Consider the following 25,583-nt stretch of genomic DNA (forward strand, 5'->3'; position numbering starts at 1 on the left):
AGCAAATTAACACAAAATTAGTGGCTTAACACAAATTTATTAGCATAAAGTTTTGTAAGTCAGAGTCCAACAGAGTGTCATTGGGCTAAAATCAAAATGTCTGCAGAGCCGTGTTCTCTTTGGGGGTGTGTAGGAAAGAATTGATGTCCTTGTCTTTCCAGCTTCTAGATGATGCCTGCTTTTTCAGCGTGTGGGCCACTCTCCAACCTCAAATCCAGCAATGATAGCTCAATCCCTTTTTGCATTCCCTTCCCCCTGACTTCCCCTCTGCCTTCATCTTCACTCTTAGGCACCCTTGTGATTACATTGACCCCACCCAGATAACCCAGGATCATATCCTTATCTACTGATTAGCAATCTAAATTCCACCTGCAATTTTAATTTCTCTTTGCTATATCATGTGACATATTCATAGGTTCTGGGGATTTGGACATAGACAACTTTTGAGGACCATAATTCTGCCTACTACAGTGACTCATGTTGGTTTTGGCTATGCCGTCCTATATATCTGAAGATGAGCAGACTGGCTTATTTAGGAAGACCTTGGATGGGATAACTGGGATAACTTCTCCATGTAATCTTTCAACCTGCAGTTGTCTCTTTGTTGAAGTCAGGTTTAAAAAAAAAAAAAAAAAAAAGACATAAAGACAAATCAAAGTCCAAATAGGTCAAGTCAAAAGGATAGTCCAGTCAAAAACATTCTGCAATCACCTTAACGATTCTGGCTTATTTCCTAAGCATGTAACCTCTTTAGTGCTTTCTGACATCCTTATCTGTTGTTCTGACTGGCTGGCATTAAACTACTCTTCTCCCGTATATCCCACAGAGCAGAAGAGAAATTCATTTCTTTATTGTTAGATTTCTTATAGGTGTGGTCCCCTGGGAAACAAAGGGAAGGGTCAAGTTTCACTCTGCTTTAGTGCTACCTCTTTTTTATATTTTTGTTTGCCCCTGGTGGTTATGGGACCATCATATTTGCAGATCTCATTTATGCTCTCTGTTCCCAGAGGTAAGAAAGATGTGGGAAATTCATGTGGACAACTCTAATTTCAAATACACTGGGATGGCTTGCCTAGAAGGGAAGGGAAGTGCTACAGAAAGGATGTCTCCATCCTAAGTATCTGACTTGGATGACAGGAAACTTAAGGGCGAGAAGCAACCTGTACAAAGTCTCTGTTTACAATCATTTATTATCAGGAAATGTTTGGGAGTTGCATAATCTTGGAGTTCTTGTTGATGTTTTTCCTCCCTCAACCCACATCCGACCATCACTAAATCCTACCCATTCTAAATTCAATGAACCTACAATTCAGTTTTTTTCGCACCCATTCCATTACCAACACTGTGATCCAAACCACCATTGTTTTTAACTAAACTATGACAATCTCCTAATCAATCCATTTCTTTTCGTTTTTAGACCTCAATGGTTTATTTTCCACATAGCAGCCACAGGAATCTATAAAACATGTCAAAAGATATTACTTCCTTGTTCAAAACCCTCTAAGGACTCCCTGTCTCGCTCAGCGTAAAAGACATAGATCTATAGTATCTGAACTTTTATTGCTTCTTTGGATGACCTCATCTCCCAATACATTTTACTCACTTCCTTTGCAGGTACATTTCTCTCCTTGTTAATCACTGACCTTTCCAGACATGTACCGGCCTCAGGACTTTTACAGTTGCTGTGACTTCTGCCTAAAACCATCTTCCCCCAAAAAGCCGTACCTTTCCTTACTTTCGCATCATAAACACATTTTTTTTCAAATACCTTTTCAGAATTGTTTTGTGACCACCCTATTAAAAATGTATTCATATGCTTGTAAGTACTCACACGCACATGCAGACACATATACAACTTCCCTCACTCTGGCCTTTTTTTTTTTTTTAAATTCCACATATCTACTTTTTCCCCCATAGCACATATCCCTTTCTAACGCTATATTATTTATTTAATTTGTATGTATTTTTTTGGTCTCACCCTGAGAGTGTAAGTTCCCTTAGTGCGGGAAGGTTACTATAATTTCTTGCCAAGAAAGGTACATGCACGTTGAAAGAACTTGATAATTATATGTTGGGAGAATGAGTGAATGAATGACTAAACCTCAGGAAAGGTCACTTTTTACAAATAGATACTTGTCTTAGAAAATTCAAAGATATATTGTTTTATCAAGAAAAATCATTACCTCTTCTTAATGCTCTAATTATTTGCTTATCTTGCTTTAAAAAATGTCATGACATAATTGGACAGCATGAGGCTCCACACGACAGACATCTCCTAGCCTCCTATTACCTCCACGTTTTGATCGATTGGCTCCTACTCCGTATTTTTTTCCCATCTAGGGTGACTTCATTCAGGAAGCTGTCTTTGAATCATCAGATCTGAGATGAGGGCTTTCTTCTGTGTTTTGGCACTTTCTTCATTTGCATCAAGTGTGTTGTAATTTCCTTTCTTATCTGTCTCTCCCACTATGCTCCATGCTCCTTGGGGCGGAGATTATGCATCCTTTATTCATAACTGATTCCTCACTGACTAGAAGGTTCTAATATATAATAGGTGTTCATAAGTAGTTTAAAGGATTAAATAAATGAATGAAATTCATTGAAATCTCATTAATTTTCAAAATCAGCAATTTTTGAAAAAGTCATTTTATTAATAGAAAGATCTCTAAATTCTTTCTGACTCTTCAGGTACCCAAAAGCAACTTTGGTTTTCAGATGGAATTACTCTAATTTTGCCAACATATGGCCATAATTTCTTCATTTTAAATAATCTTGCCTGATTTCCTCTTAAAATACTGAGAGTACTGTTGTGCTTCATTGTGTATGCGTTATTCAACTGTACAATTAAATTATTTCATAAGATGTTACATCAAAATCATTGTTAGGTAAAACTATCACAGCTTTCTTTGTAAGATTGTGTAAATTATTATCTATTTAGGTTAGGTTAATTGAGTGCCTTAAAATAAAAGTGCCTGCTTGTCCTTTGTGTTGTGTTATCAGTTCCTTGAGGCAGAATTCACATATCTTCTTTTTTTTTTCCTCTCTCTCTTTTCAATTTGTAGGCCTGCCAGTCATTTAAAATTGGTTTTGAATAGAAAAAAATATATATATATAGAAAATAATCTACATATGGGAAAACTGATGAGTTTTGAAACTTAATTACTTATAATGAATAAAATTGAGGCCAATTGGTGCACGTTTGCACCATGCATATGCTGTGCATTTTTAAGTACTTATTACTTTAGAGTATGCCTCAAGTTTCTTTCATCCTTTTCATGATACTCTGAAACTACAGTTTTGTTCTTCTTCAAATAGGTGAAAGACAAACTTTATGAGGTCTATGAGTAAAGTTACATTTCATATTGTTATAGTCTTTAATGGGTGTGGGATTTTTTTTCTGTGTGTTTATGGATATAAATAGAATAAAGATCATTTGTTTAACCTTAATCAGGGAAGTAGAAATTTATAGATAGATTTTAAATTTAAGAGTCAAGAAAAATTTTGCACTAATTTGCTAAGTCATCTTTGATGTCTACATTTAAGAGTTGTGTCCATAGCTTTTTTATTCTTTCTCAAAATCTCTGTGCAGGGGTTCCTTGATGGCTCAGTCAGTTAAGTGTCCAGCTCTTAATTTCAGCTCAAGCCATGATCTCAGGGTTCTGGGATCAAGCCTCAGGTCAGGCTCCATGCTCAGTGGGGAATCTGCTTCTGTCCCTCTCTTTCCCCCTGCTCCTCTCCCTGCTCGTGTGTGCACACCTGCTTTCTCTCTTTCTCAAATAAATAAACACATGTCTTAAAAAAATCAAAATCTCTGCACGCATAAGTATCCATTATCTGGCAAAATACTAAATCTTAAACATATTCCTACCTATACTAAGAGAAAAATGTTTGCAGAATATAGATAACTAAATGACAAGAGAAAAGTTCCACAAAGGTTTTTGTATGATTTAATTTTAATTGGGGCACCTGGGTGGCTCAGTGGATTAAGCCTCTGCCTTTGACTCAGGTCATGATCTCAGGTCCTGGGATGGAGACCCACATGGGGCTCTCTGCTCAGCAGGAAGCCTGCTTCCCTTCCTTACCTGCCTCTCTGCCTACTTGTGATCTCTCTGTCAAATAAATACATAAAATATGTTAAAAAATAATAATAATTTTAGACAATGACGTTGGACAACATCTGAATGATTTATGTTTAAATGAGGACTATAGAAAATGAAGTAAGTATCAAAGGCTACTCAATCATTGGAAGGTCCAGTGCTTCAGCACAGGCGTCTGGAATCCCTATTCAGTCCTCTTCACATTTCACGCTGCCGATTTCCTTGATGTTTTTCCTTCCTAATAGTGCAAACACTGACTTAAAGAGCTTCCTATTGCTTTGAAGGTTCTTTATTAACAGCAGTGGTATTTCTTATAACTTTCATAGAATTGTTTCAAACTCATGACTGTGACATATTAAATAAATAAAATCCAGTTTAAACAAAAAGATTTACAGATATCACGGAAACCATGAATTCCTTGCTTGTTAACATCACTATTACATGCCCGAGTAAAGAATTATCTGTGTTGAAGGACTTTCCAACGGCTTTGCCTGGGCTATGGAATGAGTAAACTGCATTACACAAGAACGCATATATTGTCACAGGTCTTATGTTCATTTAAAGAGGTGTTACCAATATTGTTCAGCTTATTCGCAAATATAAATTGCATATGCATGTTTGCCTCCACAATATGAGTTCTTTGTGTCAAATAATAAACATTAGTTACAACCTCAACAGTAAAAATATGAAATGATACTTACCTTTGTGTACTATACACTGACATTTTGGGGAAAATATTAAATATTATTTTCTTATGGTTATGGATATTAAGTATAATTTTATATTCTCAAGATTACATTTATTATCATAACTTTTTTAGAACTCTGAATAAAGGGTTTTTTTTTTCATTCTTTCTACATGTAGGCATAGAGATTTCTGTTTAAGCTTCTAATTTCCAGAATAAAAATAATAGCTATGGTAAGATAAAAAAACATAGTCACAAAATCTTAAAACTCTTCTCATCAGAGATAGAGTCTCTTCTCCAACCCTTATATCTGGGTCGGTTTGGGAATTTTTTTTTTTTTTTTTTTTGACTAAAGAATACAGTCGGAAGTGATGTGTAATATCTGTTGCCATACAGCTTTCTCTCCCACCCTCTTGGAACCCTGAGACTATCATGTCCTGAGGAAGTTTGCTCTGGCTTTCTTGAGGATGTGAGAGCACTGGAGAAAAAAGGCTCCAGCCTTCCCATATGCGACCCAAACTTGGGAATGAGACAATCTGGGACAAGCCTGGTGCTCAGCAGTTCTGCAAGATAAACGTAGCCAGGACAGTAAAGAACAACAGAAGAATCACCCAGACAATGGTTAGAATGGTGAGAAATGGTAAATCACTATTGTTCCAAGTCACCAGATTTCTTTGCAGTAATTGGTAATCAACAAGATGACCAAGTCTGTGATGTGCTAACAAAATGTTCCAACTGCTCTAAGCACTAAGTGAATATTACTTCAGCTTTATCCAGATTGCTCCTCTTTTACTGAGGGGAAAAGTGGCATATTAAGGATTGAATTTACTTACATACAACTAGTAAATAGAGACATCAGAATTTGAACCCCTGCAATTTTGCTTCAGAAACCCTCCATTAACCACTATGCTATATTAGTTATCAAAAATGATTCAGAAATCAACATAGATGATTTAGTCTTAAAAGACCAGAACTTCTCCAGTTGCCTTGTTACACAGATGAATATGCATAAATTGTACTATTTATCTGTCTGTCAGTCTGTCAAACTCTCTCTTCATCATCTTTGGTGTGAATGTGCTTCATTCCTCCAGTATAGCTACGATCTACTTGGCTAAGTGCATAATGATGCGGATCAATTATATTCTGTCACTATGTCTCTATGGACCTGACCTCAGTTTCTTTTATGATAATTTATCATTAGTTTTTGTTCTCATTTTGTTCCTTCTTATATTTCATAATATTTTTATGCTCATATTCTTCAACTTAAGATTCTATCTCTCTCCTTAAAATGTAGCTCATTTTTGAAGCTGTCAGTGAAGTTTTGTCTGACCCATTAAATGTGCCATTTGTGTCTGAGGCTGTAAACTTTATACATCTTTTATGAAAGTCTGACTTAGAGCAACATAGTTTCACAATGGCCTTTATTTTCCATCTCCTCCATTAATCTGCTCTTTTGTGATGTATTTTAATGAAATTTTTATATGAAGAATATAATAAAACAAGTACTTTAAAAAATAGCATAAGACAGTGTTGAGGAATCATTAATTTATCTGCTATCTGTTCAGTAAGCCTAAATATCAAAAATATGTTAGTGATAGCAAATTGGGAGCCTTACGAAAACAATGGTAATATTATTTATTTAGTTTTATAATGATACAGCTTTTCTGTCCTATCAGTTATAGTGACACAGTTTTCATCTTTATGAATAAACTACAGAAAAAACATATAAACATAAAACAAGCATAAAAATAAAAACAACAAAATTGTATAGCCAAGTAGGAATATAGTGAATATTGAAACAATATGACTTACTGTGACTAGATCTGTTCTTCAGTTGAACTCTTCACCACAAACTATCTAGTTTTTAGCCTTACTTTATCTAGTCTTGATGGCTAGATGTAAATTTGCAGTACCATACCTCTTTTACGGCTTATTGTTAGTTTGTTAATAAGTGAATGCAAATCTCAAAATGTTAGAATTCAGCAATATAGTATAACATTACAGAGATATTTATAATAAATAAATGAAAGTGTAGCAATCATGTGGAAATTCATAATAAAAGTTAATGGTTTCCCCCTGTGTTTGTTGATATTTTATCACACATAGAATATATACATTGATAGCAAATTGATGATGTTTTGTGGTATACTTATTGAGAAATGGTTCCATATGCCATCTGAGAACAAGACAAATGCTATCTATAATAAAACATCACTGTGATATAACCTCATTCTTCACCTCTCTTCTTTCATCTCAAACATGCACACGCTGAACATGCACACATACACACACACACACATTCATGCTCACACACAACCTCCTCCACCACTACTATTATAGACAATGACAGAAACATATATTTAGTTTAAGTAACTAATTCCAGATGGCAAATAAGTGCAAGTTATTTGACAAAGGTAGTGTAAACACCTATTAGGAGTTTATTTTCTTCTTTTTAACTAGCTGTGAAGATAATGAATAATACTAGATTATGTTTCAAACAACTGTATATTATTAAAAATATTTAAATGTACTTTTGTTATGTATAAACTCAATACAGCTATTGACCTTGAAAAGCTTTTATTCATAACTAAAAGTTATTGAGTATTTAGTATGTTTCAGACACAAGGCTAAATAAATTTACATTCAGTACTTACTTAATTCTCCAGCATCCCAAATGGAGTTTTCATCTGAAGCTAACAAAACTGAGGTATAAAAAAACTAAGTAATTTTTAGTGGTGCAGTTAATGATGGAACTGAGAATCAAACCATGTCTGGCTCTCTCCAGTCAAGTTGTTAAACTCATATTTAGTAATGTGAATGTAATATGAAATATTATGTATTTGAGAATAGACTACATAGTATTAATTTCTGTACCACATACATATTTAATCTTGCTAAATATATTCCAGTCACCAGGATCTATGTACACATATGTGTATATATTTTTTTAAAAATCAAATCATGCTTATTTTCAAGATACTACATTGCAACAAACAATAAAACTTAAAGTTCAAGAATATATTATTTTCAAATTTCTCAGGCTGAAGTTCAAAGAGAATTCCATATGGAGGGTGGATTATTTTAAAATATGACTTTGGTAGGGTTTTCTATTCATAACATTTGCTTCAGATACAAAACCCACTCCCACCTTCATTTTTTAATTTTTAAAAAAGATCTTTATTTATTTATTTGAGAGAGAGTGAGAGAGAGAGCACAGGGAGAGAAAGAAGCAGACTTTCTGTTGAGCCTGGAGCCAAACAGGACACTTGATCCCAGGACACCAAGATCATGACCCAAACTAAAGGCAGATGCTTAACCAACTGAGCCACTTAGGTGCCCCAAACCACCTTAATTTTTTTGGTGTGTGTGTGCTAACCATGTTGGATTGGATAAATATATTTTACCTTTACTAGTTCTTGTTTTGATTTTACTGATTTTAAATTGCTTCTTCCTTAGTTCTTAAATTCTTCTTCCTTAGATTTCCATAATTTCTAAGTCCCCAATATTGACTCTTGTGGTTTAGTGTTTCTTTGATTCCTACTCTAACAAAAGAGAGACTGTAAAGGCATACACAGATAAATATGGCTTTTTTATTTTATTTTTCCTATATATGAAAAATTTTGTCGTGGTAAATAATATATTTCCCTCTTATAATATCCTCCTGCATGAGAGAAGTAACAAGAAGATTTGAAAATAACCCTGCCTTAGAAGTAAATCTCCTAAATATGACTAGTTGAAATTAAGACCGCTGACTTGACATGCTCATTAGAAGGAAAGGCCCTATCTCCAGCTAATCATTCATACTTCCACTGTGCAATTGGTAAAACAGAAATATTTATAAATATTTTAAGACATATGAAAATCCCCCGGAGAGCAGTGATTGTGCATTATATATTACAATTGAGGAAAATTAGAAAGGTGGTTTCTTATAAATCTGGCTTAATTTTTTAAATTGCTGTTTTTCTTTTTCTTTAATTTTGATTGTAGTGGTTGGATATGATAATTTGTGAATGTTAGATCAGAAAATGTGAACTGAAACCCATTAGTGAGATGGATTGTTTCTCCTAATTCCTAGATCCAATATGAATTAGGAAGTAAACTAAGTATAGAACATGATTTTTATATTCCTTGGGGATGTATAGCTCATAATTGGCCCCTATATAATCTCCACAGGCAAGAACTATCATAATTCAGATTTCTGATTATGATTTCCTTTTTTACCTTGTTTGCAGGTTTTAGAATGTGGAACGTGACTAATTCCTAGTCTCATGAAAAGCCAGGTGTGAAAATTCATAGCACTTTCATTGCATGGCATAGACATTTAAAATTAATGAAAAAAGGTGTTTTAATATTTGGAAGAATAAGTTATAATTAAATTCATATTAATGCAGATGTTAACTTACTTGATAGTAATATCAATATTAATCACATATCCTACATAGAGTAAAATGGGCATAAATAAATCTTATCAGTAAACGACTGATTAAATAAATGAACAGTCATGTAGAGATGATATTTACATTAGCCTTATTTCCGTTCATACATTTAGTCTGTAATAATTGTGAATACCTACCATTAGAAAGATGCTATCCTAGGCAATATTTGAAATACAGAAATAAATCCTAATTCCTGCCTTCAGTGAGTATAAGGTTTAATAGGAGAAATTACATATGTACACAAGCAACTAGGAGATAAAGTTGTAAGTAGTTTTATTAAGGTGATTAATAAATGCATGTGGACATTCAGAAGCAATAGCAATTATTTGAGATGAGGGAATCAAAGGTTTTATGAGGGAGATGACATTTGAGTGAGGTCATGAAATAAAGGTAGAATCTAGACATCTTGAGATTGAAAAGAACACACTGGTCTGTGGAAAAGCAGAGAAGCAATGTGTATAGGGAACTTAAAATGGTCTAGTTTGATGGTATTCTCTGTAGGACAGTGAGACCCTATGCTTGAAAATGTGTGTTGGTGCCATATTTGGGAGGCTTTAGTAGCAGAATAAAAGTATTTTATTTAATTCTCTATGCGTTGAAGGGACCTTAAAATTTCTTAGGATGAAACCGACTTTTTTGCTTCAAACGTTTTTAAGATAAAATAAATGAAAAGAAAAATTTAAATGTGAACAAATGCCTTATAATGAAAGTTTATATTGTCATTTGTCATATAATAAGGAACTAATTTAAGAAGGTTACTATTAAGCAACCCCCCTCACAAGTGAATCTAAATGTCATACGCTTGTATGTTACACTGGCATTTCAAAAAAATTTAGGCCCTCTGATGGAGTAGATGTAGTGTAGGCTAAAATACCTATAGTTTAAGAATTGATATATACTGGGGCGTCTGGGTGGCCTAGTGGATTAAGCCGCTGCCTTCGGCTCAGATCATGATCTCAGGGTCCTGGGATCGAGCCCCACATCGGGCTCTCTGCTCAGCGGGGAGCCTGCTTCCCCCTCTCTCTCTGCCTGCCTCTCTGCCTACTTGTGATCTCTATCTCTGTCAAATAAATAAATAAATAAAAATCTAAAAAAAAAGGAATTAATATATACTAATTACGATGTATATATGCTGAGCTATGCTTAGAAAAGCACTACTAAGTTATGAGACTCCTCATTGAACAGAAAAACGATAATGCACATTAAAAAAAAAAACATTGATTTGAAAATATGGGTTCTTGGATCTTCTTCTGGGGTATGTATTTAAAAATGATTCTTAGGGGTGCCTAGGTGGCACAGTTGGTTAGGCATCTGACCATTGGTTTGAAGCTCAGATCCTGATCTCAGGGTCAGGGTCATGGAATCCAGCCCTGCTTGGTGCTCCAGGCCCAGCACAGAGTCTACTTAAGATTCTCTCTCTCCTCACCCTCTGCCACTCCCCTCCCTCCTAAATAAATACATAAATCTTTAAAAAAAAATGATTCTTAAGCAAATGTTATCTCACAGAGATAAAATATATTCTTAAATCAAGGAAAAATGCATTTCATCGTGTAACAAATAGGGGGAAGTACATTATCATTTGTATGAAACTTATAGAATATTTACTACAGTGCTTTCAGAAAATAAGCCTTTCAGTTCTCATAATGGCCCTATGATATAGGCATAGTGTTTTCCCCATGTAACAGTAGAGGAAACGGAGTTTAGGTAACTTGCCTATGTCACAGAGCTTGGAAGCAGATGATCCAGTATACAAGCCAGGCAAGCTGATACCAGACTCCATTCCATTAAACAAACACAGTGCAGTTTCTTCATATAACTCCCAATGTACTCCTTCCCCTTTCCATTCTTACAAAGAAATGAGTTCACAAATTAAAGCACCTGCACCTTATCAAAATGTCTGTTTTTCCTATCTCTACGAATAATAATATTAGTGCATTCTGAAGGTCGGTTTTAAGGTTATGATTTCTTTCTATCTGTCCTTTGTTGGTTACACTGATCTACATCAGACCCTAATAAAACAATGATATTCATAATGTGTCTGATGTTTATTGCTGCGGTGAGATAGCAGATAAACTCTTGGTGTTATACATTTTCATGTACTGAGCAGTTTAATCAGATTGAAAGGAAGAAAGTAATGATTTCATGTATATCAACATGCTTCCGTGTCTTGAAATGGAAAGAAAATTTTCATTTATTACTAATCAAGTTTGATAAACTGGGTAGGTGACATTATAAATCAACTAATAGTGGTGTGTGTGTATGTGTGTCTGTGTGTGTATTTATTTAGCATGCTTTTTCCGTTCATAGCTGATATACTTTGATAGAATCATATTTGACTAAAATAATTGTGTTTTATGCACCTTTTATGTTGATTAAAATTTTAATTAAACATTTCCAAGACCCATTAATTACTTGGCTCCCTTCAAGCTCTCCCATCATAAATTAAGCAGCATACGTGATTAGTTAAAAATACAATCTTCTTGTGACACACTAATCAGCATTAACATTTCATCAATGATTCTAAAACGAAGTGCATGTTTTCCCTTTTTATTAGTCTTTCACAAATTGGAGAAAACAGAACAGCTAGCCCAAAATGTTTAGAACCATAGGGTGTTTCATACTACTTTTTCCTTTTCTTCCATTCCAACAGAAAAGAAAATTCAAGAACAGGGTAAAGAAAGGTTCATAAATGGAACCCCAGAAATTAGTGCTGTGGAATCTGCCAAAGTTAAGCAGATCTGCCTTTGGTATAGAAATTCCCTTTGCTGTTTTCTGAGAGGTCTTTCTTTCAGTGCCAGACTGGCAGAGCCCTGTTCAGGCATTCACTCTGATTGCCCCTATTTTCAAGCAAATTTGCATAGTAGTTATTCATACTGATTCATGGTTTCCTTTAAACAAGTCTCTCCTCCCAACTCTCCTTTTGGCAGCCTTTACTACCCATTTAAGTTGGAAAAGAATGCACTTGTGAACGGCTCTGAAATCTGATCTTTCCTTAAAGAGGAAAAGAAATCTTTCCAAATTCAGTTCACAAACGTAAAGATGTGTAGATTTTTATCATCCTTGTTTTTTAAATAGAACAAATCCTACCGAACGAGTTTTAGCCTTCTCTTGCACTAATAGCTGTCTGGTGGACATCTGACATTGATCTGAGCTTCTAAACACATACGGAAAGATTTTCCACTTGATTTGAGGATTTACTTTTCTTCCATATTTGCTGAGGGTCCATTGAACGTTGCATAAGACCGATACTTTTCACATGCTGCAGAATTCGCTCTTAGTCCTTCAGAATGTTTCTAACTGCTCTGTATCTGGTTGTTCAATACGTATGAATATATAATATTTTCCTTTTTGATCATTGTTAACTTTGTTTTCTGTTTTCCCCGCAACAACTGTGTCTCTTTTATACTCAGTACTTCCATTGTTCCCATTTTTTTTTGTAATCAAATACATGAGATTAAAAATGTTCTTACAGTTTTTCATTACTAAGCAAATGCCCAGGAAACATGAACAATGATTAGCAACCTGAGAACTTTGCCTAAATGATTGCCTACAGCTGTTACCACCTCTAGAACTTAGCTTTGCCTACATCAAGTTCTTAAGTCACAGTCCTATGACCAAAATTAGTAATGATTTGATGGCCTAATAGCTGATCAAATCATTATGTTCCACCCCACTCTCATCCTTTTTTTTCTACATATAATTTTTTTTCTACATATAAATTTTAATACAAAATTTTTTCAAGTCTCAAAAAATTTTAAATCACTTTGGCCAAGTTTTGCCTTGAAAATGCCACATCTTACTCACCTGTCAGTTTACACAGTCTAGGGTGTTTTATGATTTGATGGATTTGGAAAAACCATACTGTTTTTGAGAGGTAAGAATACTGCTCAGGGTAAGATTAAGATTTAGATACTATTGATGAAGTTCTAGAATATATGTGAGGTTCGGTGGGGTGAGGTCTGGAGCCAAGGACAAGAAAGAATTCTTGAGACATCTTTGGTGCAAAATGGTGGACCCGTGGGCAGGAAGAGCCGCTGCTCCAGATTGTGAGGGGTGGCAGGTTGTGTAGCCTGGAGTTGGGGGGAGGTAAGGAAAAGGGAGGTTTCAATAGAACTTTCATATGCTAAAGAGGGCCTACAAAGATACCAGATAGGGGAGACCTTGCCATTGCAAGGTCGTTTTGCCCTCTAGCAAGGTATTAACATTAGGATGGGTGGAGATTCCTAAAGAATGTCAGGTATGTCCCACCCAGGAGTGGGGGTGGGGGAAAGTTGGAGGGTGTCAGCTTTTGCTTTGTCCTCAGCCAACCTTTTATTCCCTCATCACTATTAATTCAATAAATAATATTTTTCTTCCAATTCTTGGTGCTTTTTTTTTGAAAATTCTGTGCTTTTCCAGGTAAATGTCATTGATGTGAAGAGCAGAAAATTAAAAATCTTATTGTCAATATATTTTCACATATTTTGGAGAGAAAGGTAGATAATAGGTAATTCAGACATATTAAAAAATCTCATTACTCAGTGGAATATTTAGTATTTGTGTAGATTTTTGCTCTGCTAATTTTGTATTGTAGTTTCCATATGTAAACAATTTAAGGACAAATTATCTTTCTCTACTATTTTAATTAGGTTTTAAAAATACATATGATTTTCCATGCGTGCTGATATAGAAAAAATTAGAGAGAAAAATAGCTTCTTATGAGTATCAGAAAATGGTTAACCATGGAACACAATATTGCATTTAATGCGTAAGAGTTACTTGGAAGGCAAAGGCATTTGAAAAGAAAATATTTTTCTCATTACAGTTCAAAAAATTATGCTCATTTATTACCAAAAGCTTTCTTTTAAAAATTTTTTCTAAGTTAGTAGAACCATTGTTTATATGGACAAAGATTGGAGAAAAGAGTCCTTGGAAAGTATTACTCAGTGAGAATGGAAAACCTAGGAAAGAAAAATAATGTTGACCAGCTCAGCACAATGTTCTTCTTTTCTGAAGGGGGATTTTTTTTTTTTTTATTCCTTCATTTAAAAAAAAATTGTTACACCCAAAATATGTAGATATTAAATAGAATACAGAATTAATAGAGTGCAAAAGCTGTTTTTGGTTGTTACTCTATTGATCACTCTAATTTCTTCATCATTTCTGCTTTACTCCTTTCAATTTAAACACAAACATTACTCACTCATTTTAGTTTTATTGCTTGCATTCAGGGAAAATGACACTATTGGTTTGAGTGTGTAGACATTAAAATTTTACTGTTTTTCAATTTATGAATTCCCACAGCCATGGAATATTTATTATTTATTTTGTTATATTTTGAGTTTCAGCTGAGCCAGCTAATATACTTTGCTTTAAACAATGATCTGTCTCTGTCACAAGCTTACTTAAAATCGCTATTCTCCTTCCAATTGTTTCAGTGTGTGGGTGTGTGTAAATCGATGAAAAATACTATGCAGTAAGTTTTCATAAGTTGGCATTAATTTTTATATGAATAACATTTTTATTTACTTTAAGAATAAGCATATTAATCTATTTGATATTTATTGTAGAAGTTAAATATCTCATGTAGAAAGAAGTATGTATTAATCTCTCTTGGATTAAAGAATTGTACAGAAATAGATTATAAATTTTAACTCCTGCTACACTAAGTAGCAATCATGAACTGGTTAAAAAAAAAATCTCACCTGAAAAATATATAGATATTTTCAACACCATTTTGAATAAATGTTAGAGGTACATGAAACTTTCAGTGGATTTTTTTTTTAATCTCTCTAGTTCATTTTCCTAAAGATTCCAAAAAATTCACTGGATAGATTTCCCCTACTCACCTATTCAAATATCTTCACCCACAAAATTATTTTAAAGAAATGAATATGAGTTTTAACTTTCAAACTAATATGATTTTGTGATATGTAATTAGCTTGATTATGGTGATTGTGTCTATGTATATTAAAACATCATTGTTATGCACTTTTAATATGTACAACTTTTATCTGTCAATCATACTTGATTCAAGCTGGAAATTTTTATTAAATTAAAAAAATAATACAACTTTGTTGGAAACTTAAAGGAGAAAAAGGTAATAATTAAACTGAAGGGGAAAATAAAGATCCTCCCAGCAGCAGTTTTCTGAGTATCTTGTACCTGTTTCCTCCTGCAGGTTTTCAGACTCCTCCCATTCTTGGTCACATTCATCTTTTCTCTTAATTGGCAACACAACACCATCAGTCATGAACATCTGAAATAGCTCATTTATATGTACCTGACCACAATATCAGGCCTCCTATGATTGTACTAGAAGTCTTGCTGTGTTAATGCTACTATTCAGTGGGGAGAAAAATCCAATGTTAAAAGCTCTTGACTATAGTTATGAAAAGTTGCCAAAAGTGCTTTGGATAAAATAATTTTACCGTGCTCAGAAATGTATTTGATTTGATTTTTGTTCTATATTGTTGTTTAGTTGTTTCTTTGCTATAAGTTCAGTTATTAAAAAAGTGTGATTCTATCCTTTGAATGTCATATTTGGTGCCAGAATTATGTTTCTTAAATATATATTTTTAATGTAACTTTGAAATAATACACCTTGAATCTACTATAATTAATAGCTAACAAAAATGAAACTGTTTATTTTGATTGCTATTTGGGATTGTAAACTGTGATTAAAATGCAGTAGAATGGTACTGTTAGAATTTAGTCCAAATTATTTTATTTTATAGAAAAAAAATATGATGGGGCTCCTGTGTGGCTCAGTCAGTTAAGCATCTGCCTTGGCTCAGGCCAGGATCCCAGGGTTCTGGGATGGGCCCCTCATCAGAGTTCCAGGATCCTGACCTTTATAGGGCTTCCTGCTCAGCGGGGAGCCTTCTTCACCTGCTCCAGCTCTCTTCCTCAAATAAATAGATAAAATCTTTAAAAAAAAAATGATGATTTGAAGATACTTAGGAAAATGTTTTAAGAACAAATATGGTTTTCCTTTTTGTTCTTCAATTATTCTTAAAAAAAATTTTAAAGTTACTATTGAGTAGTCAATGCATGTGATACAAAATATCTCATAGAAAGAAGCTACTTATACAAAATGACTGAAGCCACCTGTTCTGTTAGCCCAGCCTCATCATGGGAGGATGGGCAGTTCTGAACAGCCTCTGGGGTGTTTTGTAAGTCTTTGAAGTATCATTAGAGGTCTGCAGTAGGAATAAGGTTTCACTGTTCATGCTTCAGGCATTAGTCAAAAAAGGGAAAGATATTTTCCCCTCATGCATGAATACACTTTTAAGATTGTATGAAGTTATACTTAAGGAGGCAAAGCACTACTTGTGTTTCAATTTTGAGTAGGAGAACAGACAAGGAAAAAAGTAACTTAGAATTTGTACTGAAGGATTCTTTGTCAAAATTATTTTGAATTTCTTAAGGAGTTTTATATTCTTTTCTGAGGATAGAAAGTGATAAATTAATAGTCTTGGAAATTAAATGGAGAAATCAATACATAGGTGACTTCATTCTGTTGAGGAAAGTATATTGACTTGTTAGTATATCACTGTCAATTTTTAATTCAAACTCTGGACTCATATTTTAATCATTACCTCCAAATTTAATAATTTCATATGATTCATAATTGAAGGAGAAAAGCTGTTATTTTAACATTTCCCATGATCGCACATGTTCCATTCTACTTTGAATGTGCAAGTAATACAAATGACAGCTAGATTTTTTTCATTGTTCTGTATATCTGTCCCTCCATGTAATGGTCACAATGGCTTTGCTTATGGAATACTGGCTATGGATCAAGTTCCACTGAACATTAAAATGTAGAGTAATAGTGCTCTGTGTTTCATTTTCAACTGTAGTAATTTGTAATGGTGAAACAATGCAAAGAAACAAAAGTATATAAATGAATTAATGTACTTAAAAATAAGCTGAAATATATAGAAACATTTCCTCTTATTAGCTTAAATTCTCTTTCACTTCCAGAAAAGGTTGCTAAACATTCTATAGTTAAATTGACTCCCATTCTTTCTCCTTCAGCTTCTTCCTAGAAGAAACCATGACCCTCGAGTGTGTGTGTACTGTTTGCATGAGTGTTTTGTACTTTTGCTGCAAATATAATCATTAATGAAAAAAATACATACTTTAAAATTTAAATACATGACATTTTTCTTTTACAGTTATTTTTTTTAGAGCAATTTCAAGTTGACAGCAAAATTGAGAGGAAGGTATGAATATTCCCATGTACCTCCTATCCTACCCTCCACACATGAACAGCCTCTCCCATCATCAACATCATCTTCCAGAGTGCTACTTTTGTTGCAACTGACAAACCTACACTAATGCATCGTAATCACCCAAAACCTATAGCTTATGTTAGGGTTCATGCTTGATGCTGTACATTCTAACATCTTGCTTCTTTTTTTTTTTTTTTTTTTTTTTTTAGATTTATTTTCTTTATTTGGGGTGGGACAAAGAGAGAGGGAGAGAGAATCTCAAATAGACTCCCTGCTGTGTGAGCATGGAGCCAGATGCAAGGCTCCATTTCACAAGCCTGAGATTATGACCTGAGCCAAAATCAAGGGTTGGATGGTTAACCAACCAAGCCACCTAGGCACCCATCAACATCTTGCTTTTATTATGATTTTAAAACTTACCTATGTTGACACCTGTGTTAGTTTGCTAGGATTGACCTAACAAAGTAACACAAATTCAATGACTTTAGCAACAGAAATTTATTGTCTCCCATTTCTGAAGGCTAGAATTCTAAGATCAAGATGTTGCTAAGGACCATGTTCTCTCTGAGGGTAGTAGGGAACGATCTGTTCTAGGCCTGTTTCCTGGCTTCTGATAGTTTCTCAGTTTAGAGCAATATAACCCCAGTCTTTACAAGGTAGTATCACCCTCTTTATGGACTTTTAATAATGTTACTGTAATATAAATGTGCTCATATATACATAGCTCTTTCCCCAGACCCTCCATTGCCCTTCATTTATTCATACTAATTATAATGCTATAGTTATAATAACTAGTGTAATCTGTGATGTTTGTCTCTCTCTCTCTCTTTTTTTTTTTTTTTGGTGGTAGTGGGGTTTGCAATTCTTCTCTGCTTTTGCCATAAGTTGACCATATATATATATATATATTTTTTTTTTTTAATTTTCATTGCTGTGGATTTACTTCTGATTCTGTGGAATAGACTGTTTACAGTGTAAATTGTAGTTTATTTGAGGATTATCTTCTTTTCTTCTTTGGATCTCTTATAATTTTTCTTAACATTTGTGTTTTTTAAAGTTTCCATATGATAAAATTAATGTTGAGATTATTTTCATTTATAGTTCTTAAAACACATTATAATTGGTGAGATGAGGATATATGATATTTGCCTGTTTCCTAAATTGGTCATCATCGTTTCTTCAAATCTTGTCTTCTCTTGGTTCTTCCTGCTCTCTACTTTTGAAACTCAAGTTAGATAACTTCTGATTTTTATCATTACATCTCCCATGTCTATTCCTTCTTAAGAGGCATTTTAAAATATTTGTCATTTTGTCATATTTGTCATTTTGTCTTAATTACTTCGGATCAGGCTTCTTTCTTTGTCTGTCTTTTCCTTGCAAGACAAGGATAAATTTATTCAAGGAATACCAGAAATTCACAATAACTTTTTAGTTCACTTTGTGTCCAATCTTTTGCTTTTCACAAGTCAATAGGATCATCTGTAGCAAAGAATTCAGCCTTTTCAACTGTGTGGGCAAAAATGAGTCATGAATGTACATTTGCTTAAAGATGTTATTTATTTGAGATAGAGAGCATGAGCAAAGGAAGGGGCAGAGAGTGAAGCAGACTCCCCGCTGAGTAGGGAGCCTGTCACTGGGCTTGACTCCAGGGCCCTGGAATCATGACCTGAGCTGAAGACAGACACTTCACCTACTGAGCCACCAGGGTGCTCCATGAACGTACATTTTGATTTAAGTTTGCCTAAGGAAAAATAACATTTAGCAAGATTTAGCAGTCTTCTAGATTTTATCAACTTCTGGCTTGAAGAAAAACCAATTAAATTGTGTCACTCTCAAGTCCATCCTACAGAATTAGAATATATATGTATATAGTCTATCTATCGATCTATCTATCATAGGCACTTCCTCCAAAACGCCTCTTTTCAGAATAACAACTGAGACGAAAGGAGCCATAAATTCATTTGACATCAACGATAATAGTGGCTGAATTACACTGAATGTCATAGTGCTTATTTATTTGCAGAAGTGCTTGGAATATCTAAGGATCATGGTCTCTGCCCAACCACAAATATATGAGTGGAGACAACTGTTTCCTCTTAATGTGTTTATTACTCCCTGACACACAATATGAATGCATTGTTTCCATGGAAATAAAGTAAGCTTTTTAAAAGGCAGGCTTGATGATATTACTCTTTATTGTAACTATTAAATATCCCCAGTTGGTTTTAGATAAATCAAATATCCTCACTTGGTTAGATATATTCAAACTCCTTAGTATAGTTTATTGTTTTTATGTCATTTGTCCCTGTTACCTCACTAGCCTCAAGTCTCATTCTTGTTTCATAATTAGTGTTGTAGCCATACTGAAACATCATATGCTCTCTCTCTCTCTCTCTCTCTCTCTCACACACACACACACACACACACACACACACACATAATGTTCTTTGGGCCATAAGAGATTCTTTATACTCTTTTAAATAGCTTATGTCTGGACATTATTCATATCTTGATTTATAAATCATTTTCTTTGGGGAAACTTGCCTGATTCTCCAAATTTGGAAGAGGTGTTCAATGCATGTGTTTCCATGGTATGCTATCCTACCAACCACTGTAGTTACTTCCCACAGTGCTCATTATAATAACATTTTTTACTTGTCTGTATCCCTCCCTAGTATCTAAGTCCTGTGGGGTAGTGACTGAGGCTTCTTTTTATGCTGGGTGTCCTAATACTCATCAAAGTTCTTACCCGAAAAACATGTATTTATTAAATAAGCAAATGAATGAATGACAGAATAAATAACTTCTCTGAATGATTGTTGTAAATAATTGCTAGTATTACAAATAGACCTTTTTTGGGCCTTACGCTAGTAGATACCATATAAAGAAATTTGTACTACTATAATAAAGCTGACAATAGTAAATATTTTTAGAAACCAATTAACAAACAACAAATACAATTTAAATAAGCAAACATCTATATTCACCAAAGGCCTTGTAAGTCATGTCAGGCCTTTGTTATCTTATTAAAAATATCATGAGTATGTTAGAGGATTGACATGATCTGAATTTCGTCTTACAGAGCTCAATTTGACAGCTTTATAGCTGCTGGCTATGTGGCTAGTGTGGCTAAAGGGACACCAGTTAAGGTATTATTGCAGGATCCAGGAGAGATGGTATCCGTCTACATAAAAATGGTAGCAAAGACGGTAGGACGTTTTGCATGTTAAATTTCAGAATGGAATCAAGTATTTAATAGGCATTTCAAGCATTTCCATTACTTGAACTAGTAAAAGAGTTAAAGAAAGAAATTGCTAGTCTTGCTATTTGCCGCTGTACCTCTATATGGATTTGAAGTAGTGAATTTAAAGCACAGCCCTGTGAACTAAGATTAATATTTTTGTACAAGAACATTAATCCTTTTGTTAGTTTGAATGATGAATGTAGTGAGTGTTCTCTAGCAAGGAGAAGGTCACTGAGCATATGAATGGCCCACTGATCTACAGGGGGGAAAAATGCTAAAATTTGAGACGGCACAACTCACTTCTCCCATGCATTCAAGCTAAGGCTGGAGTACACATATTCTATTTGGTGTGGCGAAGTGAAAACTGCTTGTAATAAAATATGATGAACTTCTACTTCCCATATATTAATGTTTCGTTTTTATGGCGAATTCTTTATGGAATAGCTGAAATTTTGGTCTGCAAATCAGCAGTTTCAGATGTATTAGCTCTCGTGATGATAAATTTCCTGAGAATGTTCACAATCTTGTTGGCATCATCATTACCCAGGAAGGTGTGTGATCAGTTAAATATGCTCATACAGCAGCAATATTTGGAAAGTTCTTGATATTCATTATTTGGTGGTTTTTTTTTTGTTTGTTTTTTTTTTTAAAGATTATTTACCTATTCATGCATTTGAGAGAAAGAGAACATAAGCAGGGAGAGATAGAGGGGCAAGCAGACTCTCTGATGAGCACAGAGACCAATACAGGGCTGGATCCCAGAACCCTGAGATCATGACCTGAGCTGAAATCAAGAGTCAGATACTCAACCGACTTAGCCCCTCAGGTGTCCCTCATTATTTGTTTTAAACTAACTTCTATCCATGTTATCAACACTCCTCCACAATGATTATTAAATGGATTAAATATTGTTTGATTTCTTAAACCATTAATGTATTTGTCCATTCAATGATAATATAGCCACATATTGCATTAAAAGAAGAAATGCTTAGCTATTCTGAATAATTTGTATGAAAATTGAAGTATAAATATACCACAATTTAAGTCATCAATCAAAACACTAAAAAGAATTTCAATAAAAGATTGATTTAAATTTACCACAGTTTTTGCTTATTGATACTGTATAAAAATATGTACCCCAGACCTGGGCAAGGAAAGTAAGAAACATTTGCAAAGTAGAAAGAGAATCCAAGAAAAAAAAATATTTTATTTATTAGAAGTACGGATTAATGATAAAATAGCAAAACTGAGAGCTGGATGCCGAATTTTCTAAAAACACATCCCTATTTCTTCACTTGCTTTTCTTTCTTTTTTTTTTTTTAAAGATTTTATTTATTTATTTGACAGAGAGAGAGATCACAAGTAGGCAGAGAGGCAGGCAGAGAGAGAGGAGGAAGCAGTCTCCCTGCAGAGCAGAGAGCCCGATGCGGGGCTCGATCCCAGGACCCTGAGATCATGACCTGAGCCGAAGGCAGCGGCCTAATCCACTGAGCCACCCAGGCGCCCCTTCACTTGCTTTTCTGAATTAGCTCACAAATAAAATATGTTCAATGGCTATTCCCTACAAAAATTGAACATAAAGGCCTATTTTTTATACTTTCTGGTGGGCTAAATAAATTTCTAAGGACAGAAGAATTTTGAGCTTTGGGGAAAAAAATGCAAATACTCCTAAAAGCAACGAACCCAAATGTATCAGTAATTGGAGTTGTTTTCTTTTTAAATAAGTCTATGGTAGAGCTACCAAGAGAGAAGATAAATATCGTCAATAGCGGCAAGAAAAACAAAGCAAATAAAATGTATGTTCGGACCAGAATGAAAAAGTGAATCTACTGGTTGTACACCATCCATTTCATCTAAATTCATGACAATGAAACTGGTAAATGTATTATTTCTTGACCTGTAATAAAAACAATCAGAAAACAAACAAAACACAATGACCACCATCACAACAAAACCACAATGGCTTTGAATGATAACTGCAGACTTGCATATCACTTCAACTGTCTAAATCTAATTTTTCTTTTTTGGAAAAAGAAGACCATATATATCATAGCTATAAAAAAGATCATGTCTATAAATCTTCGATCTGTTTTGTGTGTATAGTAAGTATTCCATAGAGTTTAATTTCTTCTTTTCTGCTGAAATTTTACGAAGACTAAATAAGATTATTCAAATAGAAGTGCTTAGTATCTAGAGTAATAAGTAATACGTAATTGAGCATTTCTGTGTAAGAGGTGCTGGCTAGATTATATAAATATGGTATCTTTAATCTGTGTAACAACTTAAAAATAGGTACTAAATTGATTTTATAGAAATGAAAAGAGGTTAAGAAGAGGTAAGTAGCTTGTCCTGAATTACTCACCTAGAAAGTGGTGGATCTGGAATTTAAGTTTGTTTGGTACTATTTTAAAGCTGAAACTGTTTCCATTACATACACAGCCTCATTAGTTGGTAGCAACATTAGCAAGTTAATATTTCAAATACAAGTCAACCATGGAAAGACTTTCAACTAAAAGTCAAAAACCAGTTACTAAGAGATGTTTATTGTTCTTGTACAATTCAAACCTATAGACAACCTGCACACAATAGGTGTGTGCTCTTCACTACCTTCCCTACACACACACACACACACACACACACCCACACACACCCCAGAAGTCTAGAAACATAGTGTTTTTAAAGGGACATTAGCTATTAAACTTCTGTTTCTACTGGAATTCCACCTTACTATTGTCAGTTTTTCCATGCTAGGGCTGAGACCCAGAAAATGCTTCCCTCTCCTTCAGTGGATTCCGACCAGACTCCATCAACTGAAGGCAATAAAGCGAGGTTGGGAGGCATTTGAGGGAAGAATTATCTTTCTCATTTGCTTGCTGTACCAAGCACTGCTTCCCTAGTCATTATTCTTTGTCTCCACAATAGCAGTTGTTTCCAACCTCCAACGTCTGTAGGCATTCCCGAACCCAGCCTCATCACACTCCATGAGAGCTACTCTCCAAGCCTCTGACATACCAGCAGCAACCAAGTTCCTGGTTCTGATATCCCCCAATTTTCCCTTTCTTGGATGTAGGGATGACAGCTCCTTATGTAGTTCTTGTCCCTGGGTTACCTCAATATTTCCTTTTTAAATCTAATTTAACATGCCTACACCAGTGTAAATAACTTCTGAAATTAAATTCCCTCTTTTGAAATATCTAGTATGCTTTTTCCCCCTATTTTTCTAATTGAACCCCGATGAATTCAATTATAGTAATTTCGTTCAGAGAAAATTCATTTAGAGTTTAGAAAAACTTGGTCAGCTTTATGTAACTCCGATAGCAAGATTTATATATGGATACCCTTAAAAAAAAAAAAAAAAAAAAGCTAATGAAAAGCAGACACCACTGCAAAGTAGAACGTCTCAGTCTAGACGAGTTGAAAATAACTAGGGCAAACCCCAGGACACTGAAGCAGGACCTTCTCATCCACTACACCTGACAGTTCTGATTTGCTCTTCTAAAAAGCAAGTTGCTGAGGTATTTGAGGTTTCTAGCATTGTTCTTTGAAAAGAACTGTTGGAAAATACAGTTTGTTCGAATAGGAACTTGAAAGGGTTTCTAACTTCTGAAGTTCACTGTATAAATGTCCGTGATCTGGTGAACTCAGTAGAGATCTGAGACTTGTGAGTTGTCACCCCAGTGGTAGGCAGTGACTGTATGACTACAGACAAGTCACTTACCCTCCTCTGCCTCCCAGCTCTTCTCACCTTACAGCGAATTGCCAGATAACAACGATTTTCCAGATGACACAATGTAGCTACAAAATTTCTCGCTGCTTTTGCTAAAAAAAAAATTGTTGTGGTAGGCATATTTAATTTTATTCTGCTCTATTATTTCTAGAACTCAGGTTTAAAAAAAAACTATTTCTATGGAGTACAGAATAACTATGATCATTTGAACGTACGAGTATGTATGAATATCTCTATATTTGTAGGCCCAGTTCCTACACACACACACACACACACACACACACACACACACACAGTGTACAGAAGTCACTCAATTGAAGATCTGTAGAGTCAAGATAACATAGAGGTTAAGAGTAAATCTCTGTAGTCAGACTGCATGCTCACATGTGGAATGACACTGGGCGTTTTACTTACTTAAGAATTTTACTTCATTTATGGGATAATAGTATCTAATTCAGGTGGTTCTATGAAACACTAAATGAAGTAATCCATGTAAAATGCTTGTAGTCCTGGCACACAGTGAAAGTTCTATATCTGTGTGAATAAAAAGATCATAAATCTTTTACAACAAAGATATAGCCAAGTTCAATCAAGTTGGCTAGCTGGTAGTTTTCCTTGATAATTACTCTTCTTAGCCTGGATCATATTTTTGAATTGAGAAAGATTTTCACTCTGCAGCTTGATGTTTCCAAATCTTCCAGACTTCTTTCTTTTTTTTTTTCTCAACATTTTTTTGCAGACCTTTCCGAGTCAATATTTTGATGTAACCTACTTTGTTCTGTTTAGCAGTTGCAGTGTTTTCCATAGGATGGATATACTGCGACTACTCTGTGTCATCCAGATTGCACTTCCCCTCCTTCAACCTTCATTTCTTCCTTCTTTCCTTTCTCTCTCTCCCTTTCTTTATTGTTTCCCACTTATCTCTTTATTTTTCCCTCTTACTAGAGTAAGCATTAATTTATGTTTACCTAGTGGTAAAGATAAATTTATCTACATGCATTTTAAACTTAAGTAAACGCTATAAACTTAACTTTTCAAAAAAGCTTGTAGGGATATCTGGGTAGCTCAGTTCTTTCAGCATCTGCCTTAGGCTCAGGTCACGATCTCAGGGTCCTGGCATCCAGAGGGCACTGGGCTCCTGGCTGAGCAGGGAGCCTGCTCCTCCCTCTGCTTGC

General features: G+C 34.5%; 1 protein-coding gene across 5 annotated transcripts in view; it reads left to right on the forward strand.

The window, feature by feature from the left end:
* EPHA5 (EPH receptor A5) overlaps nt 1-25,583 on the forward strand; it is a 358,479-nt gene that overhangs the window by 206,391 nt on the left and 126,505 nt on the right. The window lies entirely within an intron of this gene.

This window comes from Meles meles, chromosome 2 (genome assembly GCF_922984935.1).
Source record: "Meles meles chromosome 2, mMelMel3.1 paternal haplotype, whole genome shotgun sequence".
Lineage (NCBI taxonomy): Eukaryota > Metazoa > Chordata > Mammalia > Carnivora > Mustelidae > Meles > Meles meles.